Source organism: Dendrobates tinctorius, unplaced genomic scaffold (genome assembly GCF_039654945.1).
Source record: "Dendrobates tinctorius isolate UK_male_01 unplaced genomic scaffold, ASM3965494v1 ptg000016l, whole genome shotgun sequence".
In the NCBI taxonomy this organism is placed as follows: Eukaryota; Metazoa; Chordata; class Amphibia; order Anura; family Dendrobatidae; genus Dendrobates; species Dendrobates tinctorius.
Genome location: NW_027361684.1, coordinates 53,425,460 through 53,448,487, shown reverse-complemented (window position 1 = coordinate 53,448,487; position 23,028 = coordinate 53,425,460).

The window sequence follows — 23,028 nt, the reverse complement described above, 5'->3', positions numbered from 1 at the left end:
CAGGTTACGTAGGTAAGACGTGATCCTGTTCTGTTGATCTTTTAAGCGGGTCACCTCTTGGCAGAGTTCCATAGTCGGAGGACCCTGGGGTCCAGCAGATTCCATGGCCGGAGCAATCTGTAATGAATGGAAGCAGAGGCAGAGATGGTGAAGTTCACATTAGTTTTTATTTTTAACGTGGAACCTCGGGACCACGGTCCGGGGGGCTCCGAAGGGGGCATGACTAGTGAGCCCCGGGCACCCATAGTAAACCCCCTCAGACAGGGCCAGAATGGAATACCCGGAAGACACAGGTGCTACCTTCAGTTAGACCCCGAACATGTGGCAGCTGTCCCAGCGGGACCAAAAGGGATACCCATAGTTACAGCACAGTCCGTAATGAGTCGGGTAATGGATCCGGGTAGATGGTAAGGAGTCGGTTCCAGTGACCTTCACACAGTCCTCAGATACGGATAGCTGTTAGCAGAACGGGATGGCTTTCGCCCAGATGGTTGCAGATATAACCAGGAAGCACAGGATACTGATATGCTGTGGAGACAGAGAGCAATAGAAAATGCACAGAGACTGCAGACGCAGCGCAGACAGGTTAGTATGAGAACTGGAAGTAGCAATGATAGATACTCGTTGCTCCGGCGCTCCCCTATGGAGCAGAGGCCAGAAATAGCAGCCAGTGCGCTGCCATTGGTTAATTGCACTTTTTGAATAATGCACGCCATCCCTTTAAGAAGGCAGGAGAGCGGGTGGGCGTGCCCTAATAGCCTTAGCTACAGATCTCCTCACAGCACGCCAGGAGGTGGAGGCAGGAGGGAGGCCTGAATGCTGAGCAGCAGCATGAGATCCAGAGGAGGCCGGCTGCTGCCTAAGGACAGCATGTGAGGCTCCAGGTGAGCCCATAACAGAGGGCAGCGGCAGACCTGGATGCAGCGCCAGGACGGGGACCAGGTGTAACAGTGGCAGACCTGGGCGCCGCGCCAGGACAGGGACCGGGTGTAGCAGTATGGAGCATGATATGGGGCCCATTATGCTGTATGGAGCACTATGTGTGGGCTATTATATTATATGGAGCACGATATGGGGCCTAGTATACTGTATGGAGCACAATATGAGGCCCATTATGATGTATGTAGCTCTATTTATATTTTTATGTATGGAGCACTATATAGCGTCCATTATACTGTATGGAGCAATATGTGGGGCCCTTTATACGGAAAGCAGCAATATATGGGTGTCATTATACTGTATGAAGCACTATGTGGGGCCAATTATGCTGTATGGAGCACTATATGGGGCCCATTATACTGTATTGGGCACTATATGGTCCCCATTATACTGTATGGAGCACTATGTGGGGCACATTATACTGTATGGCACATTATGGGAGGCCCATTATATTATATGGAACACTGTAAGGGGCCCATTATACTGTATTGAGTACTATATAGGGCCCATTATACTATATGGAGCACGAAATGGGGCCCATTATGTTGTATGGAGCACTATTTATTTTTTATGTATGGACAACTATATGGGGCCCATTATACTGAATGGAGCAACATATTGGGCCCATTATGCTGTTGTATTCACTATGTGGGGCCCATTATGCATGGAGCACTATATGGTGCCCATTATACTGTGTGGGGAATTATGTGCTGCCCATAATACTGTATGGAGGACTATGTGGTACCTATAATACTGCATACAGTATGGAGCACTATATGGAGCCCATTATGCTGTATGGGGCACTATGTGGTGCACATAATACTGTATGGAGGACTATATAGGAGGAAAATGACTTTGTAAGGGCTGTAAAGTTGAGATATTCTCTTCTGTGATCTGACGGAATATCAAGGGTAATTTTTTTTGGGGGGTGGAGGGGGTAGATCAAATAGAACTTCTGCTATGGGGCCCCGTGATTTCTATGTACGCCTCTGTTTATGAATATACATGTAATACACATACATTAATGTAACTTTTAGAAGATATAAATCACAATGTCCCACTGAAAAAATAAATCAGAATAAAGGACCAATTGGTATAAAAAGCTATATTTTTATTAACAAAGAATTAAAAATATACAAATAGAGAGATGCACATATCAATAAAGGGACGTTGTGAGCCCATTATTTTTCACATATATCAAACACCAAATTAATTCACCATTATCAAAAATAGTAATAGGTAAACAATAGCTGCAAAATCCCTTATCCTATAAAAACATCCACAAAAATGTGAAAACTGTACAATTTGTTATAATAAATATCCATAAATTAGTACGATAAGGGTTCTCATAAATGTGGGAGCTCTCGAGTCTATATTACCACTGCAAATTGCCAAAAACCGCAAGGAATCTGAACTATGGCGATACCCATAGATATATATTAAGCTGGGCCAATGTACTAACCATCCTTATGGTCTCCTCGGGCGTCTCCTTATCAATTATCGGTAATGGCTGCTTTGCTCTATGATATTATTTGTTCTATTGTTACATGACTACTGCAATTATGCCGGTGCATGGATTTATATTTCATGCCAATCATCACGCCTGAAAGGCGGATTTTGGCCTGTTTTTTCTTTGTGTGCTGTTTTATACAGCCCAAGAGGGTGGTAATAACCTATTATATTGTGAGAGCGGACTTGAATGCCGCTAACAAAGATTGACATTGCCATAAGGATGGTTAGTACATTGGCCCAGCTTAATATATATCTATGGGTATCACCATAGTTCAGATTCCTTGCGGTTTTTGGCAATTTGCAGTGGTAATATAGACTCGAGAGCTCCCACATTTATGAGAACCCTTATCGTACTAATTTATGGATATTTATTATAACAAATTGTACAGTTTTCACATTTTTGTGGATGTTTTTATAGGATAAGGGATTTTGCAGCTATTGTTTACCTATTACTATTTTTGATAATGGTGAATTAATTTGGTGTTTGATATATGTGAAAAATAATGGGCTCACAACGTCCCTTTATTGATATGTGCATCTCTCTATTTGTATATTTTTAATTCTTTGTTAATAAAAATATAGCTTTTTATACCAATTGGTCCTTTATTCTGATTTATTTTTTCAGTGGGACATTGTGATTTATATCAATAGTTATGGTATTTACTTTTTGATTACAGAGGCAATTCTATAAGTGATTTATAACTTTTAGAAGATGTTTACGATTGAACCTCAATTATGCTAATTTTCCTATAAGTATGGTAGAATTGATCTAATAGCATTAAGATGCACTGCCTTAAATGTACTGTTTGTCTCTTTTGGTACTTTAATAAAACATTGGAATTTTATTTTTCATTATACGCTTTTTGTTTTATATGCTTTCCCTGTTTCAGCGTAGAACAGCTATTTACATATTTCCTATTTGGATGCTACAAGCAACAATATTAACAGTAAAATATCTTTTCCACTAGATTACATAAATATATCTTTTGATTTGTAGCAACATTCGCTAGGGATTCAAATTTTGCTTTCAGCATTAGATGCTGCAGTAATACTGACTGTGGCATCTAAACAGCTGAATGGCAAAGTTATCTCCGATCCCAGATATTAAAGGGAACCTGTCACCAGGTTTTCCCAATAAAAATACAACCACTGCCTTTAAAGGGGAGGTCCAAAGTCAAAGCAAATTTAATTCTAAATCCCTATCTATTTATTCCCATAATCTGAACTATTTTATAATATACTTGCATAAATTCCCTATTGTTCCCTAACTACACTTTGTAACTGACACGTAGGGACCCATCAGTTTTGAGACCACCACGTTGGTTGATGGGCAGGCATGAATTTGCCAAATTATGTGCTAAGCATCTAATTTTTTCCTAGTATTCAGAAGCAGTATTGCTATTTATATTTCATATTGACATGCTTTAACAGAGTGCAACTTTCTTTGTATATAATATATAATATATACTTTGTAACTGCTATTCTATTTTTTTTTTCCACTTCCTATGTGATAACGATTCGTTTCAGTATTCCAGTGCATGCTGGGATACTCAAAAGAAATATCATCAGCAGGCAGAGGCTGCGGTCACCGCTGCAGCCTGTGCCCCCTCCCTGAAATGAAGCATTATTTATTTATTTTACTCATTTATATAGCGCCATTAATTCCACTGTGCTTTACAGACATTATCATCACTGTCCCCAATGGGGCTTACAATCTAAATTCTCTATCAATATAGAATCATAGAATATGTCTTTGGAATGTGGGAGGAAACCGGAGTACCCGGAGGAAACCCACGCAAACATGGGGAGAACATACAAACTTCTTGCAGATGTTGTCCTTGGAGGGATTTGAACCCAGGACCCCAGCACTGAAAGGCTGCAATGCTAACCACTGAGTCACCGTGCCAACCCATCTGTGACTTTCATTTCAGTGGCAGATTGTCTTCCTCCAGTCCTTGACTGGAATAAGATTTCTAGCACTGCACACAGAGGTGGACACCACTAGTAATGAGCAAACGTGCTCGGATAAGGTGTTATCCAAGTATGCTCAGATGCTAACCGATTGTATTCGGCGTGCTGAAGTAATATGTTTGAGTCCCCGCGCCTGCATGTCTCGTGGCTTTTAGATGGCCACAACTCATGCAGGGATTGCCTAACAAACCTCCTAATGAATTTTAAGCATCTGACTCCACCATGCCCCCTCATCAAGACCAGCGAGAAGATCACTGGTCTTGATGAATCAGGGCTTATATCTCCATGGTAAAAATGCTTGTTTCATATTCTTTCATTTTATTCAAATGGATACATGAATATACCACAAAATGTTTTTATCATTTTACAGCTTCAGTATGAAATAATACCAGACAAGGGGGAGATTATGCAGTATAGGGAAATATCATGCCATTAGTGTGCCATGCTGGCATTAGCAAAGAATTTATGTCAATGTTACATTAATCGGTAAGAAGCTCAGTAATTCACAAAGTTCATTGAGATAGTTCTTATTTAGCATTCAGAGATGATGAGGATATAACACAGCAAAAAAAATAACTGCTTCCGATAACCCTGGAAAATGATACCCAGGAGTCGATAGTTGATCTGCAGACTCATCTTAGAAGTGTTTACTTGTGAATAGATGATGGACATTTGGTCTTTAATGCATTTGTCTGGCTGCTTCCCAAATTCTTTTTACTGTAAATGAGTGTATGTGCTGTTCAAGTATTTCCAAAGCTTACGCTATAAATTAAAATTAGACATGGGCAGGAAGCCACGGTGAAAAATAACGTTACTGAAATGTCTGTTCCTAAAAAGAGAAGCCATAATATTTTTTATAGAGCATTCATTTTTTGGGTTAATGCTGTCTGTCTTAGCACCTAGTAAAAATAATTACTTTGGATTCATGGCTCAAATGCCAGTTTCTGGGATCCAGTGTGCCCTCTAGTGTCTTGTACATTTGTGATAGAAATCTGTTGATCCTTTTGATAGGGTATCTGTCCCCCCTAAAATTTAAATTAAACTATGTACACATTTATATGGTAGACTTAAGGGGCCTTTACACATAGCGATATCGCTAGCGATATCGCTAAAGCGTCACTGATTTTGTGACGCAGCAGTGATATCACTATGTGTGATACTTACCTCCGACTGGCTCCCCTGCTGGCTGTCGCTGATCGCGCGAGATCGTGCAGCTCCACTTCTCGTCGGGCGCTTCCTGCTGGGCTTCCTGCTGGCGCCGCGTGGACGCGGGTGGGAGGACGTCAGGATCGCAGCGTCTGAAAGGTAAGTAACGACGGCTGCTGCGTCGCTACATTGCTGTGAGATCTGCCTGTGTGGCAGCTCACTAGCGATCACTTAGCGATGCACCAGTGATCCTGACCGGGTCGTATCGTTATCGGGATCGCTGGTACATCGCTAAATGTAAAGGGGCCTTTAGTCCCTAAAATTGATACCAGCAGTATACATATTATTTTAGTGGCAGATAAATCGACTTTTATTCCATTTGTAAAATGGCGTGTTTTGGTGCACACTTGGCCAAGAGCTCAGTGCACTATTAGGCCTTCCAATTTGCATTTTGAGCATTTTTTGGGATCTTGCCTGATGATGCTCATTTGCTCAGAGAGAGTGTTACCTGAGCTCAATCCAATCCTACCCCTATCACGTGATAGCGGCGGTGCCGATGGGTTGTCATGACATCCAGGGGTCTACAAATGACCCCTGTGACTGTCATTACAATACTCCTGTGAACGCCGGCTAATGGTCGGCGTTCATAGGAGATCATAATTTCTGCTATACATAGCAGTGCTGAAGCCCTGCTGTGTGTAGCACAAGTGATAGGACAATCACAGCTTCAAGTCCCCTAATGGGATTATTAAATTACCGTAAGTAAAAAGTGAAAAAAATAGTTTTTAAAAAGATGTAAAAAATAAAAAAACACACAAAAGTTCAAATAAACCCTGCTTTTGCCTAATTGAAAATAAAACAATTATAAACAAAATATACGTTTGTTATCTCTGCATTCAGAATTGTCTGATCTATCCAAATATAATGTAAATTAATTTGATCAGTAAACAGGCCAACGAGAAAAAAGTCAAAACACCAGAATTACGTTTTTGTGACCTCCACGACATTACAATAAAATGCAGTAAGAGGTGATGTCAGGGCACAAAAATAAGCCATCTCACAGCCCCAGATCCTGAAAAATGGAAACGCTGCGGGTCTCTGAAAATGGTGACAAATGCAAAAACTTTATTTTTATAGAAATTTTTGGGATTTTTTTTTTCACCATTCACCGTAAGTAAAAAAATATACAATACGCTTGGTATCTGCATGCTTGTGCTGACCAGGAGAATCATATTGCCTGGTCAGTTTTACTTGTAGTAAATATAGCATAGTAAGTAAATAAAGCAAAAAAACAGTTGTGGAATTGCACTTTTTTGCAATTTGCACTTGTAAATTTTTTCCCCATTTTCCAGCACACTATATGATAAAATCAATGGTGCCATTCAAAAGTACAGCTAGTCCCACAAAAAAAACAAGCCCTCATATGGCTATATTAATGAAAATCTTAAAAACCTTTGGTTCTTGGAAGGAGGTGAAGAAAAAGCGTAAACCAAAAAATGGAAAATGGAAAATGGCTATGGCGTGAAGGGGTTAAAAAATTGCTTGTGTTTCCATTTCCTGAGACCCAGGTATGGACTGGGGCTGAAATTCAGCCCTGGCTTTTGAAATCACACAGGCTCATGCTGTCCCTGCCCCCAAGCACCAGATGGGATATATTACTAATATTACCCTGGATGGAGGAAAGGAAGATTTACTACAAGACCAATATTTCTAATGATACCCGTGGCCTGCTGGGGTAAGTGACAGAGTCAGCCACTTTGTGCTCGTCACAACTCTTAACAGTGTGGGTGGCTTGAGAATACGAATTCTGTTAACAACATAGCAGACAAGGCGGCCCACAGCCAGACAGGCCCTTCTGGCATTTGCCAGAATTGCCAGATGGTCAGTCCAGCCCTATTGAGACCTATAACATTTTCATTTTTCGGTTGATGGAGCTGTGTTGCAAATTGTTTTTAGCTCATTGATAATTTCTTATTGCATGTACTTTACAGTGTTGTGGTGGCCAAAAAATCTAAATTCTGGCATTTTGATTTTTTCTCATTATAGTTTATGGATCAATTAATTCTATATGCTGAATGATTGAACTCATACGGACATGGATATATCACAAGTGCTTTTTTATTCTCTATTTTAAATGGGGGAAAAGAAGATAATTTTAACTTTTATATTTTTTTATTTTGTTCTTAATTTTAAAACCTTATTTTAATTTTTCATTGTATATTGCGTTCTTCTTAGGGGAATTGAATCTGCGATAATCTGATTGCTTGTACTATATACAATAATAGTAGAGCGGATAGAACAACTTGTTCCCTAGCTATGCACTGAAAATGCCACTGTGACATTCACAGTGGCGCTTTAAGGGGTTCTCTGAGAATGAGATAAAATGGCGTCCCTGATATAATTCAAACTGCAGCTTATCCTAGTCACATGTCTGTATGGGCTGCAGCTCCCAAGACCTGTGTCTCAACTGGCAAGAGCTGTATCACACATACCTCATTTGGCTGGGAGCTCAGCTGTGATATGAGAATAAATATATCTATTTCTCAATGAGCTCAACAATGATAATCTCCAGCTGCATCCTCCTCAATGTATATTTTTTTTCCCTGTTGGTCGCAGTCAGCTTCTGTGCACTGCTATAAAGCTGTCAATCTGATGGAGGAGGATGAAGCTGGAGATCTCCTTGCCAAGCACAACATGGGTTAAAACATATTTCATTACACATTACATCCATGCTCCTGGTTGCCAACTAAGTTATGTGTGATACAGCTCTTGTCAGTTGAGACACAGGTCTCAAAAGATGTACAGTATGTCCTCACAAGACTAGGATGGGCTGCAAGACGCAAGACTAGGATGGGCTGCAGTTTTAGTTATATCAGCGATTCCATTTTATCTCATTCTTATACAACCCTTTGAACAAATCAACAGCCGCGATTGGAGTTTATCTCCACTTGCAGCTGTTAGATGCAATTGATGGCTATATAACACAGCTATCATCTGCAGGGAAAAAGATGGGCTCAGCTCCTGAGCCTGCATCAAAGCAAGGGACCCAACATAACATCAGTTGGGTAGGAGTTAAACATTTTGTTCACAAAATTGCTCCAGGTCTGACATACAAGCTATGATTTTTACAATTCTATGACTTTTCCTTCTTTATGATGCAATTTAAATGTTGAGAAATATATAAATCGATCCATACAGAGCTCCAATAGTACAGCCTATTTATTTTGTTATTTGTCTAGAACGTGTACATTATGCTTACAAAGCTGCCACAAGCAAAAGCATTTCTAAAGCAGAAAAAATGCTCCGCTTGGATTCTGTTTACAGTTCAATGTAGAATATATACTGCTCAAAAAAATAAAGGGAACACTAAACAATACATTGTATTATTTAGTGTTCCCTTTATTTTTTTGAGCATTATATAAATTGTATACCCATACAATCCATTAAGAAATCTGAAAATAATAACTGCATTGAGATATATCTGAAAAAATAAAACAAATTGGAGTAGATATTTTTAAGCTTGTACTTTAATGTCCCATTCTGCAGTACATTGTAACGCTTTTGCCAGCGCCCTTGCATGGTTTCCTTTCCCCCTCATGCAGGGGCGCTGGCATACTCACTGCTTTGGCCCCACAGCGTGGTCCCCTTCTGCTGGCATGTCTCCTGCTTGTGCACGCTGCAGCACTTCCTGACAGCATGCCTAGTGTGTGCACGCTCATGTGCTACCCCGTTCTTCAAGGGGTAGCACATGCACATAGTAAAATAGAGGCATTTAGTATCAGAGTACACCTGCAAGATGGCTCCTAGCTGGGAGGCATCTTGTATGAAAGACTCCCTCCCCCTTAGGGTGTTGCCGAAGCAACAATATTCATTAGTGTGTAGCTTCTCCTACCAGTGAGTTGTGAGGTCCCCTGGTCCGGGTGCGGCCATTGTCCTGGACCTGCTCACCTAGTCCATGTGCAGCCAATATGTGAGGTGTGCAGGGATGTAGTTGGGGGCAAGGGGCTGCTGTTCTTCCACACCAATAATGTCCTGTCTGTCGTATGGTTTGTGTATAGTGTAGAACACTACTGCTCCCCTGATCCATGTGCGACCAGTGGCCTGAACCTGCTCCCCTAGTACGTGTGTGGCCAGTGCCTGAACCTGCTTCCCTGGTCCGTGTGTGGTCAGTGCCTGAAACCTTGTCCCCCTTCCATTCCTATCCAGCCTGCTAGAACTAGTTTGGGAATCAGCAAAGTCTGAACGTAGCCCAAATCCGTGTCAGTAACCATTCTGTAGAGGTGCCAGAACTTACTAGTCTGAACAGAGCCCTAGTCCTTAATTAGTGTCAGTAAACCTGACCCTTGAGGAAAGCAGCTGCAGTATTGCCTAGGTCAGTGATGGCGAACCTATGGCACGCGTGCCAGAGAGGGCACGCAGAGCCCTCTCAGCTGGCACGCAGCCTCGCTTCACTGATCCGGAGCTGCAGCTTCCTGCTTCTCACACATTGAGCGATGCGACCGCGAAGCTGAATGATGATGTCATCCAGCTGCGGCCGGGCCTCTCAATATGTGAGAGGAAGTGAGAGCCGAGGAATCTTCCAGCACGCAGAGAGGTGAGTGTGGCCGCTGTGGTGTGTGTGTGGTGAGTGTGTCAGTGAGTGTGGCTGCTGTGGTATGTGGTGTGTGTGTTTGTCAATGATGTGGAGAGGGCCAGTGATGAGGAGATGGCCAGTGATGAGGAGATGGCCATTGATGGGGAGAGGGCCAGTGATGGGGAGAGGGCCAATGATGGGAGTGATGGGGAGAGGACCAGCGATGGGAGTGATGTGGAGAGGGATAATTATAGGGTGATGGGGAGTAGGAAATGATGGAGGTGGTGGAATGGGCAATTTCTACATTAAAGGGATCATGATGGGGCACATTTCTGCATGAAGGGGATCATGATGGGGCATATTTCTGCATGAAGGGGATCATGATGGGGCATTTCTACCTGAAGGGGATCATGATGGGGCATATTACTACAAGAAGGGGATCATGATGGGGCATATTCTGCATGAAGGGGATCATGATGGTGCATTTCAACATGAAGGGGATGATGATGGGGCATATTCTAGATGAAGGGGATCATGATGGGGCATATTTCTGCATGAAGGGGATCATGATGGTGCATTTCAACATGAAGGGGATGATGATGGGGCATATTCTAGATGAAGGGGATCATGATGGGGCATATTTCTGCATGAAGGGGATCATGATGGGGCATATTTCTACATGAAGGGGATCATGATGGGGCATTTGGCACGTGTTGGCACTTATTGGATTTTAGGTTGCAGTTTGGGCACTCGGTCTCAGAAAGGTTCACCATCACTGGCGTAGGTTCTGCCTAGGAGAGGTACCTGGCTGCTACCTGCAGTCCTGCCTGTCTCCATCATCAGGAGCTCCAGTGAACACCAGGTAGCCACTTAGTTGCACCCCTCCCTAGGCATGCCCTGCCCTGTGGCACAGTGGATCCATGAACCACGTGCACCACCATTCTGCAACAAATTCCCTTTCTAGTTTCCAGGAGCTGATCAGACAGGTGACACGTGTGAGGAAGCTGTCATATCTGGCCCTGTCTTTACAAAGACCACTCGTTCCCCAGCCTACTGGGGAAGCTACCCATGTAGAATCTCTTGAAGGTCGACCATGTTTGGCAAGCTGAGCAGAAGCCGGAACTCAGTCATGAGATGGTATTGCGGTATCGTTGCGGTTGTGCAGAACATCCTGACGGTCTTTGCCTAGTGAAGTCTAAAAAACTCTAAAGCCTATGTTGAGTAGAAGGGTATTACCTCTCCACTAATGACTGTGACTGTATCTGTGGCAAGTGGAAACGACAGTCCGGCTGGAGAATTGCATCTGTAGGCCATGAAGAGGTCGGTGTCAGATTCCTGTCTTACAGCTTCAGAATTCAGTGTTGCCAGGTGAAGAATGAGCCCTAACAAAAATACAGTCAAGTCATCTCAGAGCTCCAGATAAGAGCAGTGCATATGGAGAATATCGCCTTCCAATGCTGACTGCTTCATTCCATCCACGGCAGTTCAGTCATCCAGAGCTGAATACTCGAGTGCCTGTTCTAGTCTGGAGATATCGAGAAGCATTTTATTGGGGACAGTCAAGTCACTAGAGCTGTCTGTTTCCCATACATTCAGGTCAGTCACCTGTGTTGCGATCTTCTCTACCAGGTTTGCTAGTTGCCGACTCGCTGTGTGCTGGCATCTCCGAAGGAAGGGAAATGGAGGTGATGTCCCAACACAGTCCAGACAATTGTACCAATGGTCTACCTCCAGGAACCTCCTGGCCTCATGGACCTTTCATCTTGGAGACCAGGCTGAAGACGGATCTGGTGGAGGTATCTTCAGTGTCTAGGTGGTCTAGAGAAATGGATATTAAGGCGGTGGCATCTTCCAAGTCTCTACAATCTACCAACCAAGCGAAGCAACTCCAGATGGGACTTGTATCCTCCAGGGTGGTAGCTGATCTCATCAGATGGAGAGAGACTTCCCAATGCCAAGTTCCTTGTACTACGCCCGATTCGCCCTACACTCTGGATGGCTTGTTGGACAAAAGCATCCTATTCATGAGGATGGTGAGAGATGTCACTTTTCTTCTAGTGGACAGAAGAAATAGTGGTCCGGAGAGAAGTCATGGGAGTCCATGAAGAGGTGTCGGCCTCCATCTTCTCTGGAGAAAGGGGCTTGAAGAAAAGGGGACGAAAAGGGGGGTACTGTAATGCTATACCCAGCTCCCCTGCATTATTTCCTTTCCCCTTCCATGTAGAGACGCTGGCATACACATGCGCCAGCCCAACGGCATGGTCCCCTTCAGCTGTCATGTCTCCTGCTTGTGCACGCCGCACTTCCTGGCAGTACATCTAGTGTGCACTCCCATTCTTAAAGGAAAATGCCACCAGTGAATGGCTGGGAGGCATTTAGTATTAGAATACACTTGGCTGAACACCACAGAGCATTTTAATAATACAGTAATGAGTATACTTTATGTCAGCATATTGGATGGTTTTAATTGGGTGGAAACTGATAAAATATACATTAATTAGCATGATAACACCTTTAATTAGAGAAATATGGTTCATGTTTCATTAATACACGTTCTATAAATTACTATTTTCACTAAGTATCTGCACATCTTTTACTCCACTTTTGTTTTAATACGGAATCAAAAGAACCAGTGACGCTTATTAAGTTCACCCACAGATCACCTGCTCCAATGTAACACTCCCAACCACCTTGGGATAAATGATTATAATCTGCAAATAAACACGCTTCTTGTGCATAGATACAAAAGTAGAACATATGTATTATAACACCCACATATATAGCACTGTGTACCCAAGTATTCCAGACCTCATAGGATCAATAGACTACACTAAATAGTTATAGTTGATATGCCAATCTGGCGGTGTATAAGAGTCCATATGTCCAATTTTCTTGTTGAAAGGCTGTTAAGCATTGTTTGCTCCATTCCTATAACTCTCAAATTCCAAAATGATGCTATGAGCCGTTCAATAGTGCCCTGGTCGGTGGCTACAACCTAAAAGTCGATCTCCAATAATGAAGCTCCTGAGTGCCGCTCCCCATTGCCGATTGTGACTTCACTGAGCAAACTACTGTGTGCTGCTTGGACATGCTTATCCTACATGTTTCAGAGGCACCTATAGATTTCAGCTGGTGTCTCATTTGACTTTCCTTGGCTTTCCGTACCTCTTTTTCATCAGGTGTTCAATACATTTTCCTTGTGTTATTTCTCATTATTACAAATAACTTAATTTATGGACATCTGTGGTTTTGATTTCTTTGCCTGTGTACCTTTAGAAATATGTTTACTGAAAAAATTGTTGACGTGTTAAATGCTGTATGTTCCACTTTTATCACTATGCACAGATAACTTGTTTATTTGTTTTAATACTGGTTGCATTTTAATGAAATGTCCTTATGTCTGTTTACAGTAAAATTTACCAAAATGACCATGATCAGAGTGACCCCTATGAACAGCTTCAAGGAAGTAATGTCAGTTTGCATAAATCGGTGTAAAAGCCCTCCCCTTACTGTGCACCTTCCGTGCTGATTCCTGTATCCTACTTTAGTGATTGTAGACCTACATGTGCTAGAAAAATGCACGAGAATTCAGACCGCACCTAAAAAAAGACTATCCATTCTGCATCCTGGAAAGCAACAAACCCATCTAATTATTAGTCAATTGGGGCTCAGCTTGTAAAAGCTATCTATAATAAGATGTCCACGCATCTTCTGGATCATAAAATCTGGGATTGGCTCCCTCATACGTTGCATTAATTTTGTATTGTGAATAAGGTTACCCATAAGGGCCCAATCCTGAAAAATTGCTGTGAGAATTAAAGAAAAAAGTGAACAAATAGTGAAAACAACTAGCGAAGCAAAGACATGTGTGCCATGTTGTGACAGTTTGGAAATCCAACTGGAAAAACTTTGCAGACACAGATAGATTGATGCCACTTTTGCATGTACTTCTATCTGTGTGGTCCCATCCCCAGTCATTTCAGGCACCCCAGAGCAGCTTTTGCATCTTGGAATTTCAAACCTCGCACCATCAAGCCGCTGGCATAACCACTAACATACTGCCCAATGCTATATCAGCCCCTAAAACAGACAACAACCTTGATAGTGAGTGCAAACTGTAAAGCGCTGTGGAACATGTTAGCGCTATATAAAAATAAATATTATTATTATTATTTCGCAAAAGTTGGAGAGCATGTATTCTTTAGTCCGAATGCTTATTCTGGTTTTAGTCCTTCATGACTTTCCATGCCAAAAGTACTTACAAGTATTAAGGGATAATAGCCTCTCTTCACTAGGCTTGAGTAAACCCATTGTGTGCCAACATTTTATGTAGACTTCCCCCACACATGCATCAGGCCTTAATATTCAGGTCTGGCTTCAATCTGAATGAGGATCCTGAAAGTAACACTCACCGTAATGGCACCACCTGTACCCTGAGAAATCCAAGTGGCATGAGCGGCTCCCTCCAGCAATTTCTATGGGCGCATTAAATTTTGATCTCTCATAAATGTTTGCAAAGACTGAATAATAAAGATTATGTTACAACTGTTGCTTTGGCAATATCTCTTCATTTCTCTTTTGTGCCAGTATGTTCAGACAAACTAATATCTTATATTTTTTTGAGAAGTCAGTTATTTGCAGTTAGACCCGGAGGATGACGACAGTCATAAAAGAACCAAGGAGAAATCGTTCTAATAATCGGTAAATGTTCCCCTTGCTGTTGTACATTTTCAGTATGTTTGTTTTTTTTCTGTACCAATTGCCCCAGGAAAGATAACAACCATAAAGAATGTTTAGTTCATGCACTTCTAATCCATCTCCATTCACAATAGTATTTTATACATTTTCTATTAAAAAAAGAAAAAACCTATAAACAAAGTGATCAAGCATTAGATAAAAAGGAAGACAATTCTGAATGTCATCATTTATGAGGAAGATTTATTATAATGTCTTAACATAATTTAGCGGCATAATTTTTCTTGGGCACTAGTATATTGTCTGGCACAAAACAATGGTGAAAGCAGCCCTTTTAGTTCTGAAAGTTTTTCAAATTATTATTATTTTAGACGTGACTTTAGTGTCTCTATTGCTTGGAATAGTGCCCTTTGTAGACAGACTGTACCACTGACGAGCCAGTCCAATTTATATGACAAAGCCAATGTCACAGAGTTTAGTAATGCTTAAAGAATAAATGATTTATTGCTTGTAAATGGAAAAATATGAATACTCTGAACCATGCTTGGCAAAAAATGACATCTGAAGAAAATTTACAAGAACAAGCTATTTTTTTCTCATATATTGAATGTCAGACTCCATTTGCTGAAAATCGCAAATCTAAACTTCAGTTTTTTTTGGAAAATCCAAATTTTTGTATAAAATTAAAATTTCTGTATATTGCACCTTTGTAGGAGTGGTGGAGGTGATGTTCTACTCTTTGACACCTCTAGTGGTTAAACATTGTCAAATTTATTTTATATTGATGCATGCTATATAAGAGCAAAACCCTCTGGAGCTGCAGTTTAGCCTAGAAAGGGTTAACTGTAATGGCTGGCCCAGATTGGGTAGGGGGAGCTGGGAGTTAGTGCCTAGTTCAGGAAGTGTCGAGGACAATTACAGAAAGGGTGATAAGGTGACAGCAGCGGTCACAGGCAATAGGCTGCTAGGGATAGCGTGAGCCTGTTATTCGGGGCAGTGGATTGCCAAAGAGCCCTTCCATGCAAGTTCATCTGTCGGCCTGGGAACCTTGAAATGGACATGGGGCCTTTGGGTGCACTAAGCCTGTGGAGCTGCTGGGAAAGATGTACTCAAACTTTCAAAGGTGGGAGGTTATGTAATCCTGGTGCACTGCCTGTGGTGGAGAAGAATTCCTAGTACTAGAGGAGTACTAGAGGAGTTTGCAAGAGGAATGCTCTACCAATACCGAAAACTGGGTCTGAAGTTAAGTCTGGTTCCCATGGGAGAGACTGTAACCCGTTGGGCCTGGCGTTATCCCATATGCCTGATTGTAATGACTTAAATCTGCCAAGTAAAAGTTTGACTGTTTTAACAAATTCAGTGTCCCCTGGATTGTGTGCTGTGAAAGTTCTGGAAAATGAAAGCCTGGAGCCAGTGGAGGCCTATGGGCCACAAGTAAGTGTGATGCACCCCACTCACAGCAGCACACCGGGACTGTGATACGTTTTGTCTGTAGGGTGCTAGAGGATTCAGAAGCAGCAGCTCGCCCATGACTATCTCTCTCAGGCATCTTACACCTTCATGGCCATGTCTCTCATGTGCATGCTACATTTTCCTCACAGACTGTGAGACAAATTCTGTGTGACCTCCCTGCAGACATGTTTGATATACTAGATAACCACAACCATAAGGAGTACAGAGTCCAAATGATAAAGAATGTATAAATTTATTAAACATAAGTATCATAAACATAGATACATATAAGTACAAGACAGGATCAGGTAATGAAGGCTAGGTCTCAGATTACATAATCACATAAAGTGCCAAAGTGCTATTCATAATAAATATAACGCCATAGGAGTAAATTGTAAAAGTACAAGCCAGTGTGCATGAAATCCCCCAAGGTTGGAACAGGCCAAAGTACAATTAAATATACATCATAATTAAACGCCCCAAATGCTTACCCATGACGATATATAACAGGACCTAAACCCCACGCCACCGATGCGCGTTTCGCTGCTCTTTTTCAAGGTGCCGTATTGTGTGTCACACCAGGCCGATTTTTATATCCCTCCATTCTGCTATCCACGAATCACGGTGCATATCTCCGGTAATGCCCCCTGGAAGTTACATCATCAGCGTCATGGTAACATGACACACAACATGGCGCATATATCCGGAAACGCCCCCCGGAAGTTACATCATCAGTGTCATGGTAACATGACACATAACACGGTGAATATATCCGGAAACGCCCCCCGGAAATTACATCATCAGCGCCATGGTAACCTGACACATTTCATTAAATGAAAATGTTTTTGACAGCACATTGTTCTGTGCACATAGGATTCTGGACGGCCCATCTATACAAGACATTAAATAAACATTAAACAGCTTGTCTATATTCACTGATGTACCAAAAGATGTACAGTGGGTACAGAAAGTATTCAGATCCCTTTAAATTTTTCACTCTATTTCATTGCAGCCATTTGGTAAATTCAAAAAACTTAATTTTTCTTCTCATTAATGTACACTCTGCAACCCATCTTGACTGAAAGAAAACAGAAATGTAGACATTTTTGCAAATTTATTAAAAAAGAAAAACTGAAATATCACATGGTTATAAGTTTTCAGACCCTTTGCTCATGATATCCATTTCCTTGCGATCCTTGAGATGATTCTACTGCTTCATTGGAGTCCAGATGTTTAATTAAACTGATAGGACTTGATTTGGAAAGGCACACACCTGTCTATATAAGACCTCACAGCTCACAGTGCATGTCAGACCAAATGAGAATCATGAGGTCAAAGGAACTGGCCAAGGAGCTCAGAGACAGAATTGTGGCAAGGCATAGATCTGGCCAAGGTTACAAAAGAATTTCTGCTGTACTCACGGTTCATAAGAGCACAGTGGCCTCCTGTAGTGCGAATATAAAAATGGCTATTTTGAGTCCATATATTGAAATATACAGAATGCATTCAGACCAGGACAGAGCTACATTTCTAGTCAAACAGTTACAGACAAGATAATGGTTACAGTGACAATCTTGAGAATCTATATTTGCTGTTTGTCATTGTAAAACATTAAGGTTTATTTAACTTCTGTCTGTGGTGAGTTTATCAGACCATTAGCTGCATTTCTGATGTGACAGACAATACTGACAGTTACACAATCTTGAGATTACCTAAAACCATTTCACTCCACAAATAGTTCTAAAGGGCATGTCACACTAAGAGATATCGCTAGCAATATCGCTATAACTAGTGACGTTATAGCGATATTGCTAGCGATATCTCTGTGTCTGATGCTTACCTACGACCGGCATCCCCGCTGGTTATCGCTGATCGCGCGAGAACGTTCAGGACTGTTTCTCGTCGTCAGCTTCCTGTGGCGCTTCCTGCTGTGAAGACGAGCGACGCGTGGAGCCGGGCGGGAGGACGCAGGATCGCCTGGTGTGACAGGTAAGTAGCGATCCCCGTCCCCAGCGTCCCCCTATGTGGCAGCTCACTAGCGACCACTTAGCGATGCACCAGCGATCCTGACCGCGTCATATCGCTGGTCGGGATCGCTGGTACATCGCTAAGTGTGACAGTACCTTTAGTTTCTATGTTTGTTATTGTAAGAACATTAAGGTTTGTCTGTGGTAGCTTTATCTAAATCCATTGTGGCTTTTATATTCTAAGGGTCTATGACCCATTGTCTGATGATTCCATGATATCTCAGTTTCATCCAATCTTGAAAGCTGGCCACTGAAAGGGCGGGATGAAACTAGCGGTTACACCTAAGTGTAATTTATTATATAAGGCCAGAGAAACATGACTTAGACAGAAGCAAAAACTGGATACCTGTATGTGTACAGTGTTGATACCAGCATAAGTGGGGACGCCTTTGCAGTGTTGTGAATCTTCCAGGGGTCTCTGTCTTGGTGTTGCTTCTCTGATATTCCAGACAGATGATGTTTAAAAGCCTCTTGGTGATTGATGATGTGAGTATACTGTATATAGTTAATCTTTATATATATCTAATCATATGTATTGAATCTTTATCTGTACTTAACCTTTGTATCTTAAAATTTACAAAAGTGTACGCAATCATACTATCTAATCAAACTATTCCTTTAATTTTATACCGTGTAATAAAATTGAGTTATATCGCAAGCAGTAGCCTTCTTTAAAGCCGTATCCGAACCTTAGTGTTAAAACCTTGGCAATACACCTCCATAGTCCTTAAATGGAAGAAGTTTGGGACCACCAGAAGTCTTCCTAGACCTGGCCATCCAACCAAACTGAGCAATCGTGGGAGAAGAGACTTGGTGAGAGAGGTAAAGAAGAACCCCAAGATCATTGTGGCTGAGCTGCACAGATGCAGTAGGGAGATGGGAGAAAGTTCCACAAAGTCAACTATCACTGCAGACCTCCAACAGTCAGGCCTTTATGGCAGAGTGGCCCGATGGAAGCCTCTCCTCAGTGCAAGACATATGAAAGCCCACATAGAGTTTGCTAAAAAAACAGCTAAAATAATAAAAGAGTGGCTTCAGAACAACTCTGTGACCATTACTGACTGGCCCAGCCAGAGCCCTGACCTGAACCCAATTGAGCTTCTCTGGAGAGACCTAAAAATGGCTGTCCACCAACGTTCACCATCCAATCTGACGGAACTGAAGAGGATCTGCAAGGAAGAATGGCAGAAATCCAGGTGTGAAAAACTTGTTGCATTATGCCCAAAAATACTCATGGCTGTACTAGCTCAAAAGAGTGCTTCTACTTAATACTGAGCAAATGGTCTGAATACGTATAACCATGTGATATTTCAGTTTTTTTTTAAAAATAAATTTGCAAAAATTTCTACATTTCTGTTTTTTTCAGTCAAGATGGGGTGCAGAGTGTACATTAATGAGAAAAAAATGAACTTTTTTGAATTTGCCAAATGGCTGCAATGAAACAAAGAGTGAAAAATTTAAAGGGGTCTGAATACTTTCCGTACCCACTGTATACAGTACAGCCAAATACACGTCTATAAAAATGTCCAACGACAAACAGTGATAGAATGGTGGTTACTCAAGAGCTCATTTTCTGTTCAGCATGGTACTGTCATAAAGATGCTACCTTCTCAGTATGTTCACTAAATAAAGGGGCAAATGCTGAATTTTCAGAAAGGATGGTTTCCAAGTGCTTTTTTTCTGAATATACAAAGGCAAATTTCACCACATCCAATTATATGATTATACTGAACTTATTTTATAAGGAAACTACATCTCACATTTTTACATAGTGAGCTTTAAATCTAATCATTTATTGTCTTCTCTAGGTTGGAGAAGGGGTTAATAGTAATAATGGCGCTTTAAGGTAATTATAGTTTAATATCAAAAGCTGGACATATGCATGAGAAAGATGTTGGCCAAACAGCTTTTTTTCTCCCAACTCCCCATAGACATGAGCGCTTGGCTCAGTCATGGGTTTTCAATGGGAAAAGAGGAGAAAGACACTGACAGAAGTATCTCCGTTGATAACTGAAGGAACGGACATTGAAATCGCCACTGTCCGGCCACCAGCTTCTGGCTGCATTGAGACTTTCCTCTAAAGCCTTGAAAAACACATCCCCGGACTTATTTCTTCACTATAATGAGGCCGACAGAGTCACTTTGTGCTCCAAACTTCCCCCATTTGCACCTAGAATAAAACAAGTTTTCAAACTACCTACAACAATGAAGTATATACTGCACGTTTGCGTTTTATAGGGGCTAAGTCCCTTATATAACTATTTAATTAGTTTGAATACTTCCCTGCACAGCCAATTTTCATTTTTGCGCTTTAGTTTTTTCCTCTCCTTCTTCTAATTGCCATAACTTTTTTAACATAGTCATATGAGGGCTGTTTTTTTTCATTACGAGTTGTAGTCTTGCATGATGCCATTCGTTTTCCCATTCATTGTACTGGAAAAATGGAAAAAAGTTCCAAGTGCGGCGGAATTGTGAAAAATATACAATTCTGCCATTTTTGGGGGATTTTGTTTTTACGGCGTACATTCTGTGGTAAACATTATTCTGAATCATGATTCTCCAGGTCAGTATAAATACAGAAATATAAAGCGAAATTTGTATAATTTTTATTTATTTTAGTGGAAAAAAAATTCTGAAATTTGGAATTTATTTTCTTTTTTGCATTGCCATTTTTTGTTGTTATTTTTCCATTGATTGGGCTGACTATTTTATAGATAACAATTTTAGATTGATTTATTGTTTTGTGCTGATTTTGTTGCATTCTTTAGGAAGGTGTGGGGCCAAAAATTGCAATTCTGGTGGTTTGATTTTATTTCTTGTTACAACGTTTAGAGATCGGGTTATATTTTGATAGATTCAACTTTTATCAATGATACCAAATATTATTTATTTTTCTTAGTAGGGATAAAAAGGGGGTTATATGATCTTTTTTATTTTTTTTCTACATCTTTTTTTAGTCCTCCTGTGGACTGTACATGACAATATGTACATCTTTTGCGTTAGTGAGCTAATTTGCATTTTGGGAGTGGCAAACTCACTTTAATGAATAAAATACTGTGTACCTGTCGCTACCACTAGAGGGAGCTCACTGCATGGGATTTATACAGCTCCAAGTGAATGCAATAATAAATTTGTGTGCAGCGAGCTTTCCATTGTGAGGACAGAAGTTTAATCATTTAATTGGATATTTTCTTTTGCAATGCTCCTCCAAGTGTGTTATTGATCTAATAATATAGTGGAAGGATTGTTGCATTATTGCATTACATTATAGTAAATTTAGAATCATTCTGTTTTGGTAGCTTACTGAGAAAAAGGTTAAAATAAGATGACAATGAATCCTGAGCTATGATTAGGTTTCTGTTATAATCATAGTTCGGTGGATAAAGAGGATTAGAGGAGTTTGTGTATTTATTCCCTATCATTACTGATCTAAATTTGCTGAGTTCTTTTTAATCTACAAAGAGATTACAAAACATTTGTCCTCATCAGCCTCTGTATTCTGGAAAATGACCACAGTTTAGTAGTGCGCACAGATACATTGTAGAAAATCAAATAGGAGATTTCAATTTTCTTGATCTACATCTTAAATACGAAACGCAATGCAGACTAGGCTACTGAGCGGACTCTATGCCAACTTCTCCTGCTTGCTACGTTATATTTAGACTCCCATTTCTGTTATCATCATCCATTTGCAAATGGGTCATCTCAGGCACGAGGGGATAAAGTGCTTTGGCTGTGATCACACAATCTGTAAAGTTATTTCATAAATGGAAATTTGAGACAAAACCAATTTTGCATCATAAAAAACTATTAATAGCATGGTGTTGGAACAGCTCGTGCCAGTACTCACATGCGCTATGTTCTTGCTAATGCATCACATTTGATGATATCATACACTGAGTGCACATAGATCAATCAAACTGACTTAGCCCTTTGTAAACTGATGTACTGTCAGTATTAAAGTAGGAGTAATCAGTAGCCCTGCTATGTGTAGCACAAGCTATCAGCTTCAAGTTTCCTAATGAGATTATTGAAGAAGGTAAAAAGTAAAAAAAAAAAAGTTTTAAAAAAATTAAAAAAATATAAAAGTTCAAATCAATTCCCCTTTTTGCCCCATTCAATATAAAACATTTTTTTAAAAAAATACACAGTTAAAAAGAATTAATCTAATTAGTAAACGGTGTAGCGAGAAAAAGAATCAAATAGCAAGAATTAAGTTTTTTTTAGTCACCATAACATTGCCGTAAAATGCAATAATGGGCGAATAAACCATTGTATCTACCCCAAAATGGTATTAATAAAAATGGCAGCTCGGCGCAAATTGTGAAACTGCACTTTTTTTTTTGCAAGTTTACAACACTTGAACCTTTTTTCCTGTTTTCCAGTACAATTTAAGGTGAAATCAAAGGTGTTGTTCAAAAGTGCAACTCGTCCCGCAAAAATCAAGCCTTCACATGGCCATATTGATGGAAAAATAGCAAAGTTATGGCTCTGAGAAGAAGGAGAGCAAAAAACGAAAACGGAAAAATCCAGGATGGTAAAGGGGTTAAGCACAGTGTGCACAGGAGGTGGAGGATGACAATCAAGGGTCTTGAATCACAATCACTAAAACAGCTGTGTGTCCTAATGGGCCTTATTGGATAATGGAGGTGATATCACTGAGCCACACCGAGCACCCTGCAAAACCCAACATGAAGCACTACACAGGGCAGC